Source organism: Dipodomys merriami, unplaced genomic scaffold, assembly GCF_024711535.1.
Source record: "Dipodomys merriami isolate MVZ:Mamm:240054 unplaced genomic scaffold, mDipMer1.0.p SCAF_1387, whole genome shotgun sequence".
Taxonomy (NCBI): Eukaryota; Metazoa; Chordata; class Mammalia; order Rodentia; family Heteromyidae; genus Dipodomys; species Dipodomys merriami.
Window position 1 is genome coordinate 37,873 of NW_027202701.1, and position 20,407 is coordinate 58,279.

The 20,407-nt window shown below is 44.1% G+C and overlaps 1 long non-coding RNA gene across 1 annotated transcript in view; it reads left to right on the forward strand.

Moving 5' to 3' along the window:
• Positions 1-3,741: 3,741 nt before the first annotated feature.
• The window catches only part of LOC138825628 (uncharacterized), a 28,486-nt gene continuing 11,820 nt past the window's right edge, over positions 3,742-20,407 (forward strand). The window contains exons 1-2 of the long non-coding RNA XR_011371440.1: positions 3,742-4,199; positions 15,281-15,385. This is a non-coding gene — a long non-coding RNA (uncharacterized lncRNA). The remainder of the gene's footprint in view (positions 4,200-15,280; positions 15,386-20,407) is intronic.

Here is a 20,407-nt window from a genome sequence, read left to right on the forward strand (position 1 = left end):
CCCCGAAGATGAAGGCCACTGGCCAATGTCCTCATGGTTCCCACATGGCTGTCATGGTAGCAGTAAGAGCATCCTCCCATGTGCCCAGTGTTGTTGGCAACAGACTTCCTGGCCCAAGTACCTAACTGCCAGAGGGTGTGCACTGGGCTCTGATTGGTTCACTTCCTCACTGATGTCAATGGCCTGACTTGTGATTGGTCCATTTCCCCCTGACATCACAGGGCATTGTGAGGCGTGCCCAGCAGGGTACATATGAGGCAGCTTCTCTCCAGCTTTTTCAGTTACAGCACTGGGAGCTTTTACTTGGTGACCCGCTAACTCAGAGCTACTTGGTTACTTTCATTGGGTGTGGGGGGGGGTGGTGGTTGTGTTGTTTGGGTTTGGGGAATTCATTTACTCATCTGGGGGTTGTGTTTACTTTGTTAGTAGTTTACCTTCCATTTCTTAAGATTTATTAGTTGTCAACTTCATTGAGATCATCTTAGGTAAATTCTTAAGCTTGATCACTTGCCATCCCAGGGGCAAGATGTTAATGTACAACTTTAGTTCCTCCCCAAAGGAGGAGGAGATCACTGTCATTGGACAGTACAACTTGAAAGAGATCATCGGTTATGGCAGCTGTGGCTATGTGAAGCTGGCCCATCACTGCCTCACAGACACCACAGTGGCAGTCAAAGTTCTCCCAAAGAACGATCTAAAAAGCCATGAGATAGAAAATGAAGTAGCCATTTTGAAGAGTGTATATCACCCACACATCATACTATTGTTCCAGGTGATGGAGGATGAAGACTATGTGTACCTTGTCACTGAGCTGGACACTCGGGGCTATCTCTTGGGGTGGGGCAATAAATCCCCTTGCAGTCACCTATTAGAGTATGAAGCCAAGAGATTGTTCAAGCAGATCACGAGTGATGTTCACTACATTCATGAGAACAGAATTGCACAATGGACCTGAAGGCCGACAACGTCCTGTTGGATACCAATTGCAATGTCAAGGTCAGTGATTTTGGCATTAGCATCAGGGTGACAGGGAAGTTGCTAAAGGGGGGTTTGTGGAGCCTTGCTATTCCTGAAATGTTCCTACAGAACATGTTCAATGGGTACAAGGTGGACATTTGGGAACTTAGGCGTGCTTTTGTATATGATGACAATGGGAAAGTTCCCATTTGAGGGGAATAAAATGATTCAGATACGGAAACAAATCCTAGAGGCCAGGTACACCGGTCCCCTTTACCAACTGCAATGGGACATGATCTCCTTCCTAAACTGCTGACTGTGGGCTTCAATCTGAGGCCTGCTATTGAGGAGATAATGGAGCACTGATGGCTGACTCTAGGTGTGGGTTTTGGCCTGCTTCCTGATGAGCCACTTTCCAGCAAGCTGGACCCCATTATTGTCACAGTCATGGGCAACATGGGGTACACCCTAGCTGGTATTGAAAGGACATTCCAGGACAGAGCATTCAATGAAGCCATGGGCACCTACCTGCTCATCCAAGAAAACTTGAAGGAGAATACCAGAAGTGTGGAATAAAAAACCATGCCTTTGGCTAGTCCACCATGCACACCTCCTGATGACAATCCCACCAGCCCTCTCCACGAAAAAGAGCCACCTTTTCTTCAGGATATAACACCTCCAGCTTGTCCTCAAAATTTCAGTTACCTCTTGAGAGCCCGAAGTGCCAGTCTGCCTGTCCTTCCACTCTATACCCTTCAGAGCTCCAGTTCCAGCTACATTTGGGGCCTAGATTCTTTTAGCTGGTCGGGCACACTAGACATTTTCCACCCAGTGAAGACAGTGGTTGGGAAGGAATTAACTGTTGATTTGTAAGATTTCTCAATTCCTATTCTTTTATTTTTTTTCCTTTTGTTTGTTGTGGGTATGTGTGAGTGTGTGCTGCTACACCTCAGTGCTTTTTTTCTTATGCTCTATTTCCTTTGCCTTCTCTGTCCTCTCTCCACTTTTCTCACCTTCTCCCTGCCCCTGCCCACCATTTTTCTTCCTTTGTTTTCATTCCTCCCATAACTACTCCTATTCTACTTCTCCTGTTCCTCTTCTTGATGTTCTACTACTACCCTCTACCATTCCCTCTCACTCTCTTCCTGCCCTTGAATCTGTCTCTCTCTCCATCCACCTCCCTCACTCCTCCTCTCTCTGTGCACTTCTCCCTTTTTTCCCTCTTTCCCTTTCTCCCACTCTGTCTTCCTCTTTTTTTCTTTCTCAGTTTTCATGGCTATGTCTGGTTCTCTCCTGCTTGAGTTACAGTTCAGGCTTGCATTTCTCTATTTCCTTGAAGATGGAGATTTCCCAGACTTGCTGTAAATGCAGTCTTCAAGGTGTCACCTTGGGAGATAGGTAGGATTACAGACAAGAGCCTACAGCATCAGGGAATGCAATTGGCTTTGTTAATCTGGTGTGGCAAAGGTTAGTTTCTCTATTTTGAAAGGGGATTTGTGTATTTATGTGAGGGACAGCTGTGTAAGAGTCACCTTACAATTGTTTGTGGAACCTGTTGCAACAATGAGAAGTACAAGTTGTCATGTCCAAAACGAGCTTTACAACGTCGGTGTGGGGGGGGGGAGGGGGGGAAGGAGAAGGATTGGGATTGGGGGTTAGGGGGGAGGCTGGGAAGGGATGTGAAGGGTAAACAAAGGAGGAGGCTGCAATGCTTGGTAAGAAATGTACGCATTATCCTGCCCATGTAATTGTAACTCCTCTGTACAGTATGTTCACAAATAAAATTAAATTAAATTAAAAAAATTGTTTGTGGAAGGAAGGGGTGATGGGTTAGTGTAAATGGACAGGGAAGGATGACATGTGCACTGTACAAGTACACTGAGAGGTGTCAGATTCTTAGTGGAGACTCTATGAGTCCCCAGAGAGGCCCCCTCCAGAGCACCCAGCTTGTACATGGTGCTTCTGTTTCCCAGTAAAGACTTTAGGCCTCATGGAAGAATAGCAGAGCCCAATTTTTCTCCTTGGGGAATAAAGAATGCTATCAGAGCCAAGTTTAAATATTTGAAAATTCTGAACATCAAGAGGCAATTTTTGGAATCACAAAGTGTATGAATTAAAATACATTCCCTTCTTTTCAGCTAGAGGTGATCAAGGAACAGGAGACCTGAGGAATCATGGAGATAAACTGGGATCTGTTTAAGGACATAGCCTGGATGGACTTTGGTTGTATATGGACCACACCCGTGGTTGGGTGGCCTGGGATGACTGCTTTCCCACAAGAACAAAATTCAGTAAGATGTGAGCCTTCACACTAGAATATTTGTATTGGTTCACCCAGGGCATTAGAATTGCACACAGAGGCAGTGCTGAGGATTGATATTGCCTTTGGGTGCCAAGTGTGTGATGGGGAGGAGTTGGGCAAACCTGGCCTTTTCTATGTGTACACTGGGTCAGGTGGCTGAACCCGCAGAGTAGACTAATGAGATTAGCAGTAAGAAGAGGGCTGGGGCTCCTGGTAGATCAGTGGTAATGCTCAGGGGTATTTGGGAAGCAATGCTATTCTCAAAGAATGAGATGGGTTTCCTGTGAGAGAAGCAATAAGGGTCCAAATAGGCAAAGGATGCATAACTGGTTTAAGACAGGGTTGATACTGATGCTGAAAGAGACCTGAGGAGGAATGTAAGGAATGCTGAACTCATGGAACAGTGTTCAGTGAATAGGGTGGGTGGGGAAGGAAGTACTATTAATTTCCATGATTTCTCAATGCTTTTTCTTGTCTTTTTGTTTGTTGTGTGTATGCATTTGGGAGTGTGCTGGCTTGAACTTTGTTCTTTTTCTCTTTCTCAGTCTCCTTTTCCCTCTGTGGCTTTTCCTTGGGCCCTCCTCCCTCTAATGTCTTTAATCTCTCCTTTTTTACACCCTCTCCTTTTCTCCTCCCTCTAATCTTTCTCTTCTCCCTATCCCATTTCTTTTCACTCAATCCTTTCTCCTGAATTTGTCTCTTTGTCTCTCTGTCTTTAGGTATGTATGCATGTCCCTCTGTTTTTCTCTCTGTCCATTTTCCTTCTCCCCCTCTTTCCCTTTCTCTCTCTTGAGTGTGAATGTGTTTCTGGCTGATGTTCTACCAGTGGAGTCACTCTTCTAGTCCTGATTTTCTACTGAGTTGGACATGGAGTCTGCTCAAGCTGGCTTTATCTACAGTCTTCTCAGTGTCAGCGTGTGCAGTAGTTAGGATTATACAGGTGAGCCTCCAGCACCTAGAATTTGTGACGGTACAGCACAGGTTGGTTTCTCTGTAATTACAAAAGGAATTTGTATACTTGTATGAGGGACAACTTAGAAATGTTTGGGGGAAGGAAAGGGTGTTGGGTTGGGCTGCTGTGGAAAATGGACAGAGAATTACATTTCCATAATACAAGGGTTTCAGCACTGAGACATGTCAGATTCTTAGGAGAGACCCTTTGAGTCCACAAAGATGCTTCCAGTTGACACCCCCCTTCCCCAGAGCACCAGGCTTTGGGCTTGGTGTTTCCTTTTCCCTGGCAGTTCTCAGGGGAAGCCTCTAGGTCTTATGGAAGAAGAGTAGGGCCTGATTATTGTCCTAGGGCACATAGTGTGGAGGAAGCTGTTTCAAATATTGCCACACTATAAACCTCCAGAGCCCATTTTTGAACCAAAAAATGTAGGAAATATAATACTTTTCCTTCCTATCAACTAGAGGTGGAGAAACCTTTGAATGAGCAAGAGACCTAAGAAAGAATGAAAATATAGGAGCATGTGGATGGAGATGAGTACATGCAGACATGAGCAGAACTTCAGTAAGATTAGATATGAACCTCCACCACTGGGATATTTGTTCAGCAGGGCATTAGATTTCTACACAGAGGAAGTACTGAGGGTGATTCTACCTTTGGGTGACAGGTGTGTGATGAGGAGGAATTGGACACATTGGACCTCTGCTGTATGTTCACTGGAGTCAAGAGGCTGAGCATGTAGGGCAGACTGATGAGATTTGCAGCAGGAGAAGACTGAGGCTCCCAGTGAAACAGGGTATACCTCTGGGTTATTTAGGAAACAGAGCTCTTCCCAGAGAATAAGATAGGATTTTTGTGACAGAAGCACTGAGAGCCAAAAGTATACAAGAAATGGGCACCTTGCTGATAGACAGGGCTGACCCTAATGCTGAAGGAGAGCTGAGAGGAGGAAACTAGGGACACCTGAATTCCACATGGATCATTGTTCAGTGAAGTGGGTGGGTCGGGAGGGAAGAACTGTGAATTTCCATGGTTTCTAAGTTCTTTTTCTTTGTCTCAGGCGTCCTGAAATGAGGGAGTAGACTTCAGTTCATGTCAGTGGGTTTGTCTTGAGGCTAGTTTCTAGTAGTCCCAGAGCAGTAGAGAGGGTGCCTAATCACTGCTGCACTGGGTAGGATTTCAGTATTGGGTTGCATTAAGGAGATGTGGGAGAGGGGCATTGTGGACCCTTGAGGCTGTGGCCAGGGCCTTGTGCCAAGCAGGAGGCAAGTCATTTTATGATTTCATGCCAGTCTTGTCTTAAGGGGCCAGATGAGCTCACTCTCTAAAACTCAGGTCTTACTTTGACTTTTCAATTGACAGTATAATGCATGTGCATGCTAGAACACTCCTAAACCTTTGTGGAACAGATGGAGTGCATTTGGCTCAGCACTTGGAGAGAAGACGAAAAGTTGGCCTAAGGATGAGGATTCCACAGGTTAGCTACAATGTCACACAGACCATTATCTAGGACGGGTTCATGGCTTGCAGAGAGACTTGGAAGAACTCGAGTGAGGAGTTGAGGTGGTATGGAAAGGCTTCCCAGAGGAGGAACAGGTTATTTGGTGTGTGTACACCATCTCCATATGTAAGATTGAGGGGCAGAAACTTCAGGCAAAGGGCTTGGAAACACAGGTGGGGAGACCACGAGGCAAGGGTGACAGGGGCTCTGGAGAGGAGTCATGGGAAAACAGTGGGAAAGAGCTTTGACCATGTATGGCAGTATACTTGTTGAATAAGTGTGTGAGGGAATAGGTAGGCTTTCATTCAATGGACATTTACTGAGTGCCCACAGGATCAGTCACATCATGCTGAAGACTGACAGAATGCTGGGAACAGCATAAAAATACCTCTCTTTGTGAGTTTACACTCAAGCATGGAGAATGAGAATACCCAAACTTTACAAAAATACCACATAGTATATATGAAAATGAAGATTAAGGCAGAAAAATTCAGGATGAGTGTTCGAAATACTCTATGTTTTTGTGTGTTTGCAGATGTGTGTTGTGTACACATGTGCACAAGGTTTTATTTTTAAGTATCAGAGGAGACCTGTTTGGCAAGGGGGTTTTGGGGAAGGATAGGGGATTGAGCAGCTGGGTGTTGGGAAAAGCATTCCAGGCAGTTGGAATAGCAGTGGCCCCCAGCTGGTACAGTACAAATGCCAGTGTGGCTGCAGCAAGGAAGCCTGGGCTCAGTGGAGAGAGACAGGATCAGAGAAGCCTCCTTCACCAAACGAGGCTGTGGGCAGAGGGGTGACCCATCATGCTTCAACAATGTCCTGTAGTTCTCCTGTCTATTCTAAAGCCACATTTCTTCCTATATGAAAGGGTATGTTTGATATTGGTGTTCCTCTGCCTGTATTACTTCATGAAACTGAGTGTCCTCCAGTTCCATCCATAGTGTCTGAGTGTTGGTTTCTTTTTTCTGGTTCCTTTTTGGTGCTTGAATTAGGGCCAGTAAGTGGTCCCTGAGCATTTAGCTCAAGGCTAACACTTTACCTCTTTGAGGCTCCATTCCTGGTTTTCTGATGGATATTTGAAGTAAGAGTCTCATGGACTTTCCTGCCTGGGCTGGCTTTGACTTCAATCCTCCTATCTCATGTATAGTTAGGATGACAGGCAGCAGCCACCAGAGCCAGGAAAATTTATTGTTTATTTTTTTAGGCTGAATAATGTACTACAATATGTATGTACTGTCTTTTCATTGGTCCAGTGATTGACACTTGAATGATACCCTATATTATTGTGAATGGTGCTATAGTAAAAACAACATGCATGCAGATAAAAAAAAGTATTCTATGGCTGGCTGCTGCCAGGTCATTATTAAAATCTATCCTGTGTAGGAAAGTGCATGACCCCAGAAAACTTGGAAGTGGAGCTGTGGCTTAAGGAGTAGAACACTCACCTTGAACATGGACTTCAAGCCCACGTATTGGCCTGTGCTTGCACCCACCCACACTCATAAACAGACAGAGAATAGTATGCTGTGGGTTGTGTTTACAAGGATGATTTTGGGAGGGACAGGGAAGGGGGAATGGGAAGACCAGCTAGGGACAGGGGCAGGGGCCTAGGCTGCAGTGGTGTCATCTAGGCAGAGAGAAATGGTTCTCTTCTGGAAATAGAAGATGACTATCTTAATATTGATGCTTTTTATAAGCAAGTAGTAATCGTACACAGGACATGACACACACTGATCAAACAAACCTCACCTTCCCCCTTTTCATCCCTCCTTCCCAACCTCTGGCCAGCACTAGTCCATGGTCAACATTATTCTCTACATATCTGAGCGATCCTGGGCCATTTGTCTCGATAACTTTACTTAATCTTTGCTTCCATTTGTCACGAAATGATAGCTTTCCAATCACTGTTATGCTTGGAAAATTCTCCTTTGTGTGTGTGTGTGTGTGTGTGTGTGTGTGTATGTGTGTGTGTATGTGTGTGTGAGTATGTATGTGTGTGTGCATGTATATATGTGTGTGAAAGAGAGAGACCATTACCAATTTCTCCATTGATAGACATTTAGACTGAATCTATACCTGAGCTGCTATAAATAATCTAGAAATAGACATATTATAATTGTACTTGAGTTCATGTATTTATTTAGAGACCTTCAAACTGTTTGCCATAATGCTTGTATCAATTTACAATCTGTCTGACAGGAGTTCTCTCTTCATCCTGGCCAGCATGTGTTATCTTTCTATCATTTTGATTTTTAAAAAGTTTTCCAGCATGGCTATAGACACTGGACATTTTTTCATATATTTTTGCCTATTTGCATTTCTTCTTTTTGGAAATTTCTATTCAGATCATTTACCCCTGTCTCTCTCTTTTTTTTTTTTGCCAGTCCTGGGTCTTGAACTTGGCCTTGGCACTGTCTCTGAGCTTCTTTTGCTTGAGGCACTCTAGCACTTGAGCCACAGCTCCATTTCTGGCTTTTCTATGTATGTGGAACTGAGGAAGCAAAAGCAGAGCTTTGTGCATGCTAGGTGAGCACTCTACCACTAACGCACATTCTGAGTCCTGTACAATTACTTATAGAATATAAAAACCTAATTAGGAAAGATTCTATCTTCCTTCAAGAGCCATTAAGAGTTCCATCCTGCATCATAATAGTTAGTAATGACTTATTAAAAATAACACCTTGGGAACTTTTCCACTTCCGGCAATTGACAATGGTGGCTGTTCCATAAACATATTTGGAAAATAATGTCACTGAAACCTTTTAAAAATGAAATAAAATACAAAATAAAAACATTGCTATGGGCAAACTCAGATAAACAGAGAGTCCTTTACAGAGCAATGGCAGACAAGAACTTGAACTACTCAGCAACAGTTATGGTAAGGTCTCAGCCCTTCGGACCTCATGGTCTTATCCTAAGGTTAAACTTGGCATCTTTTTAAAATCCTATTTGTGCCAGGTACTGGTGGCTCACACCTGTAATCCTAGTTCCTTGGGGGACAGAGATCTGAGGTTCTAGGTTCAAAGCCACCATGAGTAGAAAGCCCATGAGACACTTATCTTCAGTTAACCACCAGGAAACTGTAAGTGGCATTGTGGCTCAAAGTGGTTGAGCATTAGAGCTCAGGAATAGTGCCCAGGCCCTGAGTTCCAGCCCGCACATGACCAAAAAACATACAAACATCAATTTGTTTGGTTTTGAAACAATGTAAATAATTTCAAATTGATGACATTTTAATTTCAAAGCAAATGAATAACCTTTCAAGAGACAAGAGGCAGGAACTCCACCCACCCTGACTCAAAAGGCCTTGAAAGTGAGTTGTGACAAAATGTAGTAACAACAGCCAGTACAGGATAGGGTTGACTGGCAAATCCTCCTGCCACCACCTAGTCAATTATGAAGCCAGGAGGCTGTTCAAGCAGATGGTGAGTGCTATGCAATACTTTCACAAGAACGAAATCACACACAGATACCTGAAGCCCAGGAACATCCTGTTGGATGGCAAATGCAATGCCAAAGTCAGTGATTTGGGGCTGAGCATCACGGTGTTGCTGGGGCAGTTGCTAAAGTGGTTTTGTGGAGCCTTGGTATTCAGACCTCGTGAAATGTTCCTTTACAAAATTTATGATGTCTATAAACAGGACATTTAGATCCCAGGTATGCTTCTGTATGTGAGGACAACAGGAAAGTTCCCATTTGAAGGGAGGAAGATGGCAGACATGGCTACACATCCTTGAGGCCATGTACACAGCTCCCTTTTATCTATCTGCGAAGAGACACAATGTACTTTCCAAACTGCTGACTGTGGATGTCACTAAGAAACCCATGGCTGGCTGTAGATGTGGGGTTTGGCCTGCTTCCTGATGAGCCACTGCCCAGCAAGCTGGACTCCATTAGTGTCACAGTTCTGTGTGACATGGGGTACAATATAGCTGACATTGAAAAGGCAATCCAGGACAGGGCATTCAATGAAGCCATGAGTACCTATCTGGTCATCCAAGAAAACTAAAAAGAGAGTGCCAGAAGTGTGGAGTGGAAAATGATGACTTTAGCTATTCCACTGTGTACAACTCCTCAGGAACTTTGCACTAGCCCTCTCTCAATGAAGGGGAGTCAGCTTCACTGCACAACTTAACACCTTCAGTTTGCCCTCAGAATTTCAATTGCCAGATGATAACAAACAGTTGCCTCTGAAGAGAGGCCAAGGTCCTAGTCTGCCTGTCCTTCCACTCTGCTCCCCACAAAGCTCCAGTACTAGCTTAATCTGGGGCCAGGATTCTTTTAGCTGGCTGAGCAGACTAGAGAGTTGACACTTGGTTGAAAATGCCCTTCCCTCTTGGCAGCCACACGGGGAATCCATAGCCTCCAGATGGAATAAGTGATGGGGCTGGAAGAGTGTGGCTCACAGGATAGTCGCCATTTTTCACAAACTCTGGTACTGTGTGAAGCCCAAAAACTAATGTCCACAGCTTAAGAACAAAGCTGTTCCAGAGAAAGATGTGCAGCACTCTGCCACAGCACTAGGGTGTGGAAAATCAGAGAGGTGTGGAATTGAAGAGCTGCAGGAGGGGAGGGAGTCATACAGGAAGTTCACACTGCTGTGTGCCCAGTATCCTCAGCAAAGGTCTCAATCCAGCATAGCCAGGCATAGTCCTAGCATAGCTAGGGGGTTCTCCAGCTAGCATTCTTTCTAGTGAAAGGACAGCTGACAAGGAGCTGACTTTTAAATTTTGAAAAGTAGGCTGAAATGTGGCCTCAAGCTGTCTGTACCTTCTGAGCTTGGTGAATACACCTCAATCCCTTACTTTCAAGTAATGTCACTTTATTAAACAACTTTTCCCATTTGTTTCTGAACACTAAGGTGTTTGTGTCCCAAATGCTGCAGTAGGTCATCATCTCACCTTCCAGATATGTTGCATATTTTCCTACTTACTTACCTAGTTTGTTTACTTAGGTTTAAAGTGAGGCCCTTGGGCTTCAGGGGGATCTTAGGGGAAGGTGGCATCCTGGACTCGTTTCTCCTTTGGCAGTCTCTAGGTGACTGTGTAAAACTCCTGAGAACACTATTTACTCTGGCTGTGTCGAAACTCAGGGGCACATCTTCATTGGGAAAATAGAGAGAACTGTCTCCATGGACCATGAGGGTAGTTTCTGCCCCAACTTTCTTCCATTTTAATGCAGTTTCTTGTGTGTTCTGTCTACACCTAATCACCATTCTAACATTATGCCATCATCCAAAAGTCCCTTATTTCAGACTTATTTACTCACAGTAAAAAAAAAATAGTAAATTTTAAAGACCCGATTTCCTACACAGGTTACTTACAATTGCAACTGCCCTGGGAGTCCAAATTTCTCTAATGGGAATCAGAGTGCTGAGGGAGCTGAGTTTCAAATTTGAGAACATTCTGAGCAAACAGAGTCCCTGGTTACACTGGAAAAGTGTATGAATTAAGCTAATTTTCTTTCCTTTCAGGTAGAGGTGAATAAACATGTTAAAAAACAAGAGACCTGAAAAAGCATGGATATATAGTGATATCTGTGGATGGACCAGGCCTGGGATGACTGTCTACACATGAGCAGATATTTGAATGAATCTGTCTCTCTGCCTCTGTCTCTGTCTCTATCTCTCCTCTCTTTCTCTTTCAGTTTGCATGTACATCACAGGTGCTCTACCACTTGATTCCAACCTCCAAGCCTGCATTTCTTTTTTTGTGTGTGAAAATACCGTACAGAGGGGTTAAAATTACATGGGCAAGATAATGAGTACATTTCTTATCAAGCATTGTAGTCTCCTCCTTTGTCTCACCTCACATCCCTTCCCATCCTTCCCCCGCCCCCCCCAGTCAATCCTCCCTCCTCCAATCCTCCTCTCCCCTCACCCCTACTCTGCCAAAATTGTAAAGTTTGTTTTCAACATAACGACTTGTACATCGCATTGTTGCAATAAGTCCACCTGTATTCCCTATTTAAAAGATTTGTTTTTTCCCTTCCCCTCCACAAATTATACCAACATCAAATACAGTGAAAGCAGGGATTATACTGTTGGGGAGGGACATACAAAGCAACAAAGAAATAATCTTATGTTTTAGAAACAATCCCATGAAAGAAAAAAAAAACATTTGAATACATACCTTAGGGTTCATTTCCCCATTACATCAACTTATCTGACTGTTTCTGCTTGACTCAGATATATACTAGTTATTGCAAATAAAGGAAACCATGGGACCTATGTTTCTTTGGGCCTGGCTTACTTCACTTAATATAATCTTTTCCAAGTCTTACCATATCCTAACAAATGGGGCAATGTCATTCTTTCTGATGGAGGCATAGAATTCCATTGTGTATATATACCACATTTTCTTGATTCATTCATCTGCTGAGGGGCATCTGGGTTGGTTCCATATCTTAGCTATGGTAAATAATGCTACAGTAAACATAGTTTCGCTAGTAGCTTTAGTGTGGTATTGTTTGTGAGCATTTGGGTAAATGCCCAAAAGTGGGAATGCTGGGTTATAGGAGAGGTCTATGTGGAGTCTTTTGAGGAACCTCCATACTACTCTCCAAAGTGGTTGGACAAGTTTACACTCCCAAAAACAATGCAGTAAAGTTCCACTCCAGCATCTGTTGTTATTAGAGTTCTTGATTTTAGCCATCCTAACTGTGGTGAGGTGGTATCTCAATGTTGTTTTGATTTGCATTTCATTTATGGCTAGGGAGGTGTGTCTATTGGTCATGTGTCTATTGGTCATGTGTCTATTGGCCATACTTCTTTCCTCTTCAGAGAAGTTTCTCTTTAAGTCATTAGCCGACTTAATTGTTGGGCAGTTGTTTCTTTGAAGATTTGTTGTTGGGGGATTTAATTTTTTGAGTTCCAGGTATATTTTAGTTATGTGACCCTTGTCCGTTGTATGAAGACCTTCTCCCAATCCGTGGGCTTTCTATTGATCTTGCTAGCTATGTCCGTTGCCATGCAGAAGCTCTGCAATTTCATGCACTCCCATTTGTCCAACCTTTCTTTGATTTGTTGAGTTTCTGGGTCTCTATTAAAAAAATTTGGACCCGTGCCAAGGAGACCTACGGTTTCTCCTATTCTATCCTGTAATGTTTTCAGAGTGTCTGCTTTGACTCTGAGGTCTTTGGTGCATTTGGAGTTGATTCTGTGCAGCATGATATATAAGGATCTAGCTTTAGTTTTCTACAAGTAGTTAACCAATTTTGCCAGCACCATTTACTGAAGAGGATGTCTTTCTTCAATTCTATCTTTTTAGCTCCATTATTAAAGATTAGATGCCAAGCCTACATTTCTATGCTGTGTTTTTGCTGGCTTTAAGTACTCTGTTCTGGGTGTGAAGTTCTGGAATAGTTAGGATTTCCGTCTAGAACCATACATATATGGCAGTACTTTTGACCTTGTTCATCTGGTGAGACACAGGTTGGCTTTTCTAATGTGGAAAAAGGGATTTGTGTACTTGTCTGGGGGACAGCTGTGTGAGGGACAAGTTACAAATGGATGTTGAAGGGGGCTGTGGGATAGTGTGTACAATCAATAGAGAGGCAAGGCATGTATACTGTTCAAGAGTGTCTGCACTGAGAATTGGGATATCTTGATAGAGATTCTGGGAGTCCCCTCAGAGGCCCCCAGGTGTCACCCCTTCTCCAGGGCACCATGCTTCAGCACAGTGCTTCCTTTCTCTTGGCTTTTCTCTGTTGAAGTCTCTAGGCCTCATGAGAAATAGCAAGTACATTTTGTTCCCCTAGGGAAGAAAGATTACTGGGAGACCTGAGTCTAAAGTATTAGAACCTTCTGAACATCCAGAGCCCAGTTTTAGATCCACAAACTTTATGAATTAAAACATTACCCTTCCTTTCAGCACCAGGTGGAGAATCCTAGGAAGGAGCAGCAAGATACATGAGAGAGCATGGAGATATATTGGTGCCTGTGGATGGACGGGGCCTGGATGGACTTTGCCTATGGATAGGCCCTGCTTGATATGACTGTATTGGGACATGAGCAGAAATTCAGTATGTTTGGATATGATCCATCACTGGGTTATTTGTGTTCGCTTCTCCAGCGGCATTAGATTTCCACATAGCAAGTGATTTTGTCTGATGCTGCCTCAGCTGACAAGCATGTAATAGGGAGGATTTCGGCACACCTGATTTTGCTATGTGTGCACAAGGGTCAGGAGGCTGAGCCTGCAAAGCAGCTGATGAGATTTGCAGCAGAAGGTGGGCTGTGACTTCTGTTGGATCAATGATCCAGTTCAGGATTATTTGGGGAATAGAGCACAGCTAACAGGTTGAGAATGTATTCCATTGAGAAGAAGCAATGCAGAACAAAAGAGGGCAAAGGATGGGCACCTTCCTGATAGGCAAGGTTGACACTGATGCTGAAAGACAGCTGAGAAGATGAAGCTAAGGACTCCTGAATTCCACATGGACCAGTCTCCAGTGAAGAGGGTGGATGGGAAGGGAAATAGTGTTATTTTCATTATTTTCTCAGTCCTTTCCGTTCCTTTCTTTTTGTTGTGGGTATGTATTTGTGAGTGTGTGCTGGTACTGGCACTTGAACTGGGTGATTTTCTCTGTGTCTCCTTTTCTCTCTCTTCTTTCTCCCCATTTCCTCTCTCCCCTTTTCCAGGTAACTTCCCTCCAGACTATTCATCTCTTCCTCTTCTTCCTCTTTTCCTATTCTCTTTCTTCTTCTCTTCTTCTTCTCTTCCCTTCTCCCTTCCTCTGTCCTCATAAATCTGTCTTTTTCTTTCCTGCCTCTCTAGATCTTCTCTTTGAGTTTGAATGTTCATAACCGGTGCTGTACCACTTGAGTCACACCTCCAAGCCAGGATTTTTCTAGTTAATTGAAGATGAAGTCTGCCCAGGTTGGCTTTAACTGTGATCTTCGGGGTGTTAGCTTCTGGAAGAGTTAGGATTACAGGCATGATCAACCACCATCAGCAATGCTTTTGATCTTGTTAAACTGGTGTAGCACAGGATGGCTCCTCTGATGTGTAGTTATCTGAGGGACAGGTGTGTGAGGAACACCTTGAAAATGGTTGGGGGAAGGACAGGTGTGGTAGGCTGCTATGCCAAATGCACAGGTTGAGAAGTAGGTGCAAAATTGAAGGGTTTGAACACTGAGTGATGTCATATCTGGGTAGAGATTCTGTGAGTTCCCAGAGTCCCCCAGCTAACACCCAGAATTTGGGCATTGTTCTTCCTCTCCCCTTCAGTTCCCATGAGAAGGCTCTAAGCCTCATGGAAGAATAGCAGAGCCCTGTTTTTGTTCTTAGGGTATCAGAGTGCTGGTGAGCAGAATTCTGAACATCCAGAGCTCATTTTTTTCTTTTTATTTATTTATTTTTAAAATTTTTATTGGGAAAATACTGTACAGAGGGTTTACAATTACATGGGCAAGATGAGTACATTTCTTATCAAGCATTGTAGCCTCCTCCTTTGTTTCCCCTACCCATCCCTTCCATCCTCCCCCCACCCTCATTCCCAATCCTCCCCCCCCACCAAATTTGAATCACATAAATGTATGAATTAAAATACTTTTCCTTCCTCTCAGCTAGAGGTGGAGAAATCTGTGAAGGAGCAAGAAGCCTAAGAAAGCATGAAGATATTGGATGGACCCTGCCTGGGATGAGTGCATCTGTACATGAGCAGAAGTTGGGTAAGATTGGATGTGATCCTCCACCCCTGGGCTATTAGTGTTGATTCAGCCAGGGACATTAGATCTGCACACAGAGGCAGTTGCTGAGGCTGATGCTGCCTTTGGTGACAAGTGTGTAATGGAGGAGTTAGGCCTTTGCTATGTGTGCACTGGGATCAGGAGGCTGAGCCTGAAGAGAAGACTTGAGATTTGCAGCTAGAGCTGGGCTTGGGCCTCCTGGTGGATGAGGAGTCCAGGTCAGGGCTATTTGGGGTGCAGAATGAGATGGGATTCTGGTAAGAGAAGCACTGAGGGCCACAAGAGGACAAAGATGAGTACCTGGTAAATGACAGGATGCACACTAAACCTAAATGAGAAATGACAGGAGCTAGGTTATGAAAGGAGCTGAGGAATACTGAATTCCACATGGACCAGTGGTCAGTGAAGAGGGTAGGTGTAAGGAAGTACTTTTGATTTCCATGATTCCTCCATGCTTTTTTCCCCTTTTTCTTTTTGTGTGTATGCTTATGCTGGTACTTGGACGCTGGACCTCAGTGCTGTTTTCTTATTGTTTCCTTTTTTTCTCCTTCCTATCTTCCCTTTTCCCACATTCCCTCCTCTACCATCTTCTTCCCTTTTCTTTCTCCCCATAACTTCTACTATTCTATTTCCCCTATCCCACTTCTTGTTCCTTTCATGCACACTTCCATTCTCTCTCCTTCACTTCCTGCTCATGAATTTGACTCTGACTCTCTCTGGTTTTTCCTCCCTCTTTCACGCTTTCTCCTTTTCAGCTGGCATGGTCATGTCTTGTTTACTATCACTTGAGTTACACCTCCAGACTTGCAAACCTCCAAATAGTCTGCAAACCTCCAAAGGGGAAGGCTTTTCCTTTTGCTTCCTTCCTCCTCTGCTTGCCTCTCCAGTGGCCTATCCTCAGGCCTCAGAGCTCTTCACAGGGTGTCCCTGCTCTGCTCTGCTCTGCTCTGCTCTGCTCTGCTCTGGATGGAGCCTCTTGCTGTCTGTCTCTCCCCAGCCCCTACTCCTCAGAACAGACAGCCTATATATAGGCTGGGCCCCTCCCCCACTCCAACAGCTATAAAAGTTTCAACCTCCACTAATTGCCCTGCCCCCAGGAAGCCCACTGTTCCATCCCTTCTTGACCCCCCCTACAGCTAGGCCCAGGGGAACAATGAGCTCAGCATGTGGGGGGGAGGAGGATGCCTTTGGCCATGCTGTTTATTACACTACCATTACATGATAGCTCCCGGCCTGCATTTTTCTAGTTAAGTGAAGATGGAGTGTTCCCAGACAGGCTGCTGGGATAGTTAGGAAGACAGGCAGCTCCTCCAGCATCAGGCAGTGCATTTGACTTTGTTAGTCTGCTGTAGCATACCTTGTTTTCTGTGTTGTTATGAAAGGGATTTGTGTGCTTATGTGAGGCACAGCTGTGTGAGTGAGACCTAAGAAATGGTTGTGGGAGAAAGGGGATGGTGGGCTGGTAGACAAATTGACAGGGAGGGAGGGACATGTGCACTGTACAAGTGGATCAGCACTGAGTGTTAGCTTATCTTGGTAGAGACACAATGAGTCCCCAGAGTGGCCGCCAGCTGACACCCTTTCCCCAGAGCACCAGGCTTTGGGTATGGTGCTTTCCCTTGGCAGTTCCAAGGGAAAGACTATTGGCCTCATGGAAGAGTATACCCTAATTTTTATGCTGGGTGAACCACTGTGCTGGGGGAGATGATGTTCAATAGTCAATCATTCTGAACACCAAGAGTGCATTTTTGGAATCACAAAGTGTATACGTTAAAATATAACCCCTTTGTTTCAGCTAAACATGGTGAAATATATGAAGGAAAAGGAGACCTGAGAAGGCATGGAGATATAGTGGTACCTGTGGATGGACGGGGCCTGGATGGACTCTGCCTGTAGACACATCCTGCCTGGGCTAACTGTATTCCCACATGAACAGAAATTCAGGAAGATTAGATATGAGCCTTCACCACTGCGATATTTGTGTTGGTTTAGGCAGGACATTAGCTTTGCCCAGATAGGCTATGTGGAGACTGATGCTGCCTTTAGGTGACAAGCATATGAGGGGGAGGAATTGGGCAGACCTGGCCTTTGCTATGTGTACACTGGGAATAGCAGGCAGAGACTGTAGAGCAGACTGATGCGATTTTCAGCATGAGGAAGGCTGGGCTGTCATTGATCCAGCTCAGGGAAATTTGAGTAGCAGTGATTCCCTCAAAGAATGGATGGGATTCTAGTGAACGAAGCAATGAAGGCCACAAGAGGACAAAGATGGGTACATGGTGAATGATAGGGTAGACAGCAATAATAAAGGAGAAATGATGAGATCCAGGTTATGAAGAGAGCTGAAGAATCTTAAATTCCATATGGACCAGTGTTCAGTGAAGAGGATCGGTGGAAGAGAAGTACTCTTTTTTTTTTTTATATATATATATTTTAATTGTATTTTATTTTATTTGAGAACATACTGTACAGGGGGGCGACAATTACATGGGCAGGATAATGCATACATTTCTTACCAAGCATTGCAGCCTCCTCCTTTGTTTACCCTTCACTTCCCTTCCCTGCCTCCCCCCTCCCCCCACCCAATTTTACCCCCCTCCCCCCACCCAATTATACCCCCCTCCCCCCCCCCACACCGACATTGTAAAGCTGGTTTTGACATGACATTTTGTACTTCTCATTGTTGCAACAGGTCCACCTGAATCCTTAAACGACTTGTTTGTCCCCATCTCCTCCACATGTAATACTGACATCAAATATAGTGAAAGCGGGGGTTACACTGTGGGGGAGGGACATACAAAGCAACAAAGAAATAATCTTATAAATGCGTTAGAAACACATGCATGAAAGAAACGAAAACATTAAAATACATATTTAAGGGTTCATGAAATCAAGAGTACTTCTCTTAATGTGATGTTAAGAGAAGTACTCTTGATTTCACTATTTTCCCTTTTTCTTTGTTTGTGTGTGTGTATGTGAGTACATGCTAGAGCTGGGGCTTGACGTCTGTGTAATTTTTCTTATTCTGTTTCTGTTTCTTTCACTTCACTCTCTCCCCTTTTTCCTCCTTTCCCCCCATCATCTCTCTTCCCTCCTCTTCTAACCTATACCATCTCCTCCTCTACTTCCCCTTCTTCTCATCTTCCTCTCCTCTCTCCTTTCCATTACCTCTCTTTCTCTCTTCCTGTTCATGAATCTCTCTAAGACTGTTTGTTCACAAAAGGCTAGAACTCCACTACTTAGAGCCACAGTTCCACTTGGTTTTCTGATGGTTAATTAGAGATGTCTCACTTTCCTGCCAGGGCTGGCTTTGAACCAGGTCCTCAGAGCTCATCCTCCTGAGTCGCTAAGATTTCAGATGTGGGCCACCAGAACCCAGCCAGAGGTGAACTTTTGGTTCAATCCTGACCTCCTGCACATGAACTGCAACACAGGAGTGCTTTTCCGTCACACTTCCATTCAACATTCCACATTCCTCTTTCTCTCATGCAACATTCTCCTCTTCTTTTTTGTACCTTTCTTCAAAGTCACCTAAATCTAATTATTAGGTCCTCTCTCAATTTTCCAAAGCACTAGCTAGCATTCCCATTCACTAGCATCCCCTTTCTTGTAGCTATTTGCTAGAATGTAAAAGCTTTGACCCTAAGTGGCTTTGGTATTTCTTGAGAAAATTTCTAGCAATTTGTAGTTATCCTAAACACTGTACTGAATGAATGAAAACATTATTCTATTGGTGATAGAAAGTTTGAGTTTTAAGCGCAATTTTTCTAGAATCTGATCACAGCCTAAACTGCCACTGGAAACATCCCTGAAAATTTCTTAGAGGTGGTATTTTCCTTTCCAGGCATTCCATCAGAAGTCTCACTTTATTCTGAATATACAAGTCTGCCAATGCCATGAAAAACTAGTTGGTTTCAACCTACTCAGTGAGAGGGGGCAGGGTGGGGGAACGAGTTTTATTACCACCCTCCTCCTCCTCGTCCTCGTCCTCCTTGTCCTCGTCCTCCTCGTCCTCCTCGTCCTCCTCGTCCTCCTTGTCCTCCTCGTCCTCCTCGTCCTCGTCCTCCTCCTCCTCCTCCTCCTCCTCCTCCTCCTCCTCCTCCTCCTCCTCCTCCTCCTCCTCCTCCTCCTCCTCCTCCTCCTCCTTCTTCTTCTTCCTGGGGTTTGAACTCATGGCTTGAGCAATGTCACTGAGCTTCTTTTGCTTAAGGCTAGCACTCTACCTCTTGAGCCACAGTGCCACTTCCAGCTTTTACTGTTGATGTGGTACTGAAGAGTTGAATCCAGAGCTTTATGCAGGCTAGGCAAGCACTCTACCACTAAGCCACATTCCTAGCCCATCACTACTTCTATTCTACCATATCTATGCTGTTTTCCTGCACCAGGATTTTCTGTGTGTGTGTTAGTCAGTGTTGTGGTTTGAACTCAAAGTGTGAACTCTGTCCCTTCACTTATTTTTTTTTAACTTTTATTGTAAAGAGGCTATACAGAGGAGTTAGAGTTACATGAGTAAGGTAATGAGTTCATTTCTTTTTTTTTTTAAATTTTTTAAATTACTTTTTGGTCCGCTCGTGGGGCCTGAACTCTGGGCCTCGACGCTGTCCCTCATCTCTTCAGCTCAAGGCTAGTGCTCTACCACTTGAGCCACAGTGCCACTTCCAGCTTTTTTCTTTCTGCTTATGTGGTGCTGAGGAGTCGAACCCAGGGCCTCGAGCATGCAGGGCAAGCGCTCTACCACTGAGCCACTTTCCCAGCCCATGAGGTCATTATTTGTGAAACATTTTAACACCTTTTTTTTCAAGTTTTTAATTTTTTAATTGAGATTAAGTGATTACATACATTTCATAAAATTCACAGTATTGTGGGATAGAGATACTTAAAGTCACAAACACTTTTTAACCTTCATGAGGCGCATTGTCATTATCATGGTCTATAAGGTTTATGGTCTCTACAAACTTGACTTAAATTTTATTGAGTAGCTTTGTATATGTGGTCATCAAAGAG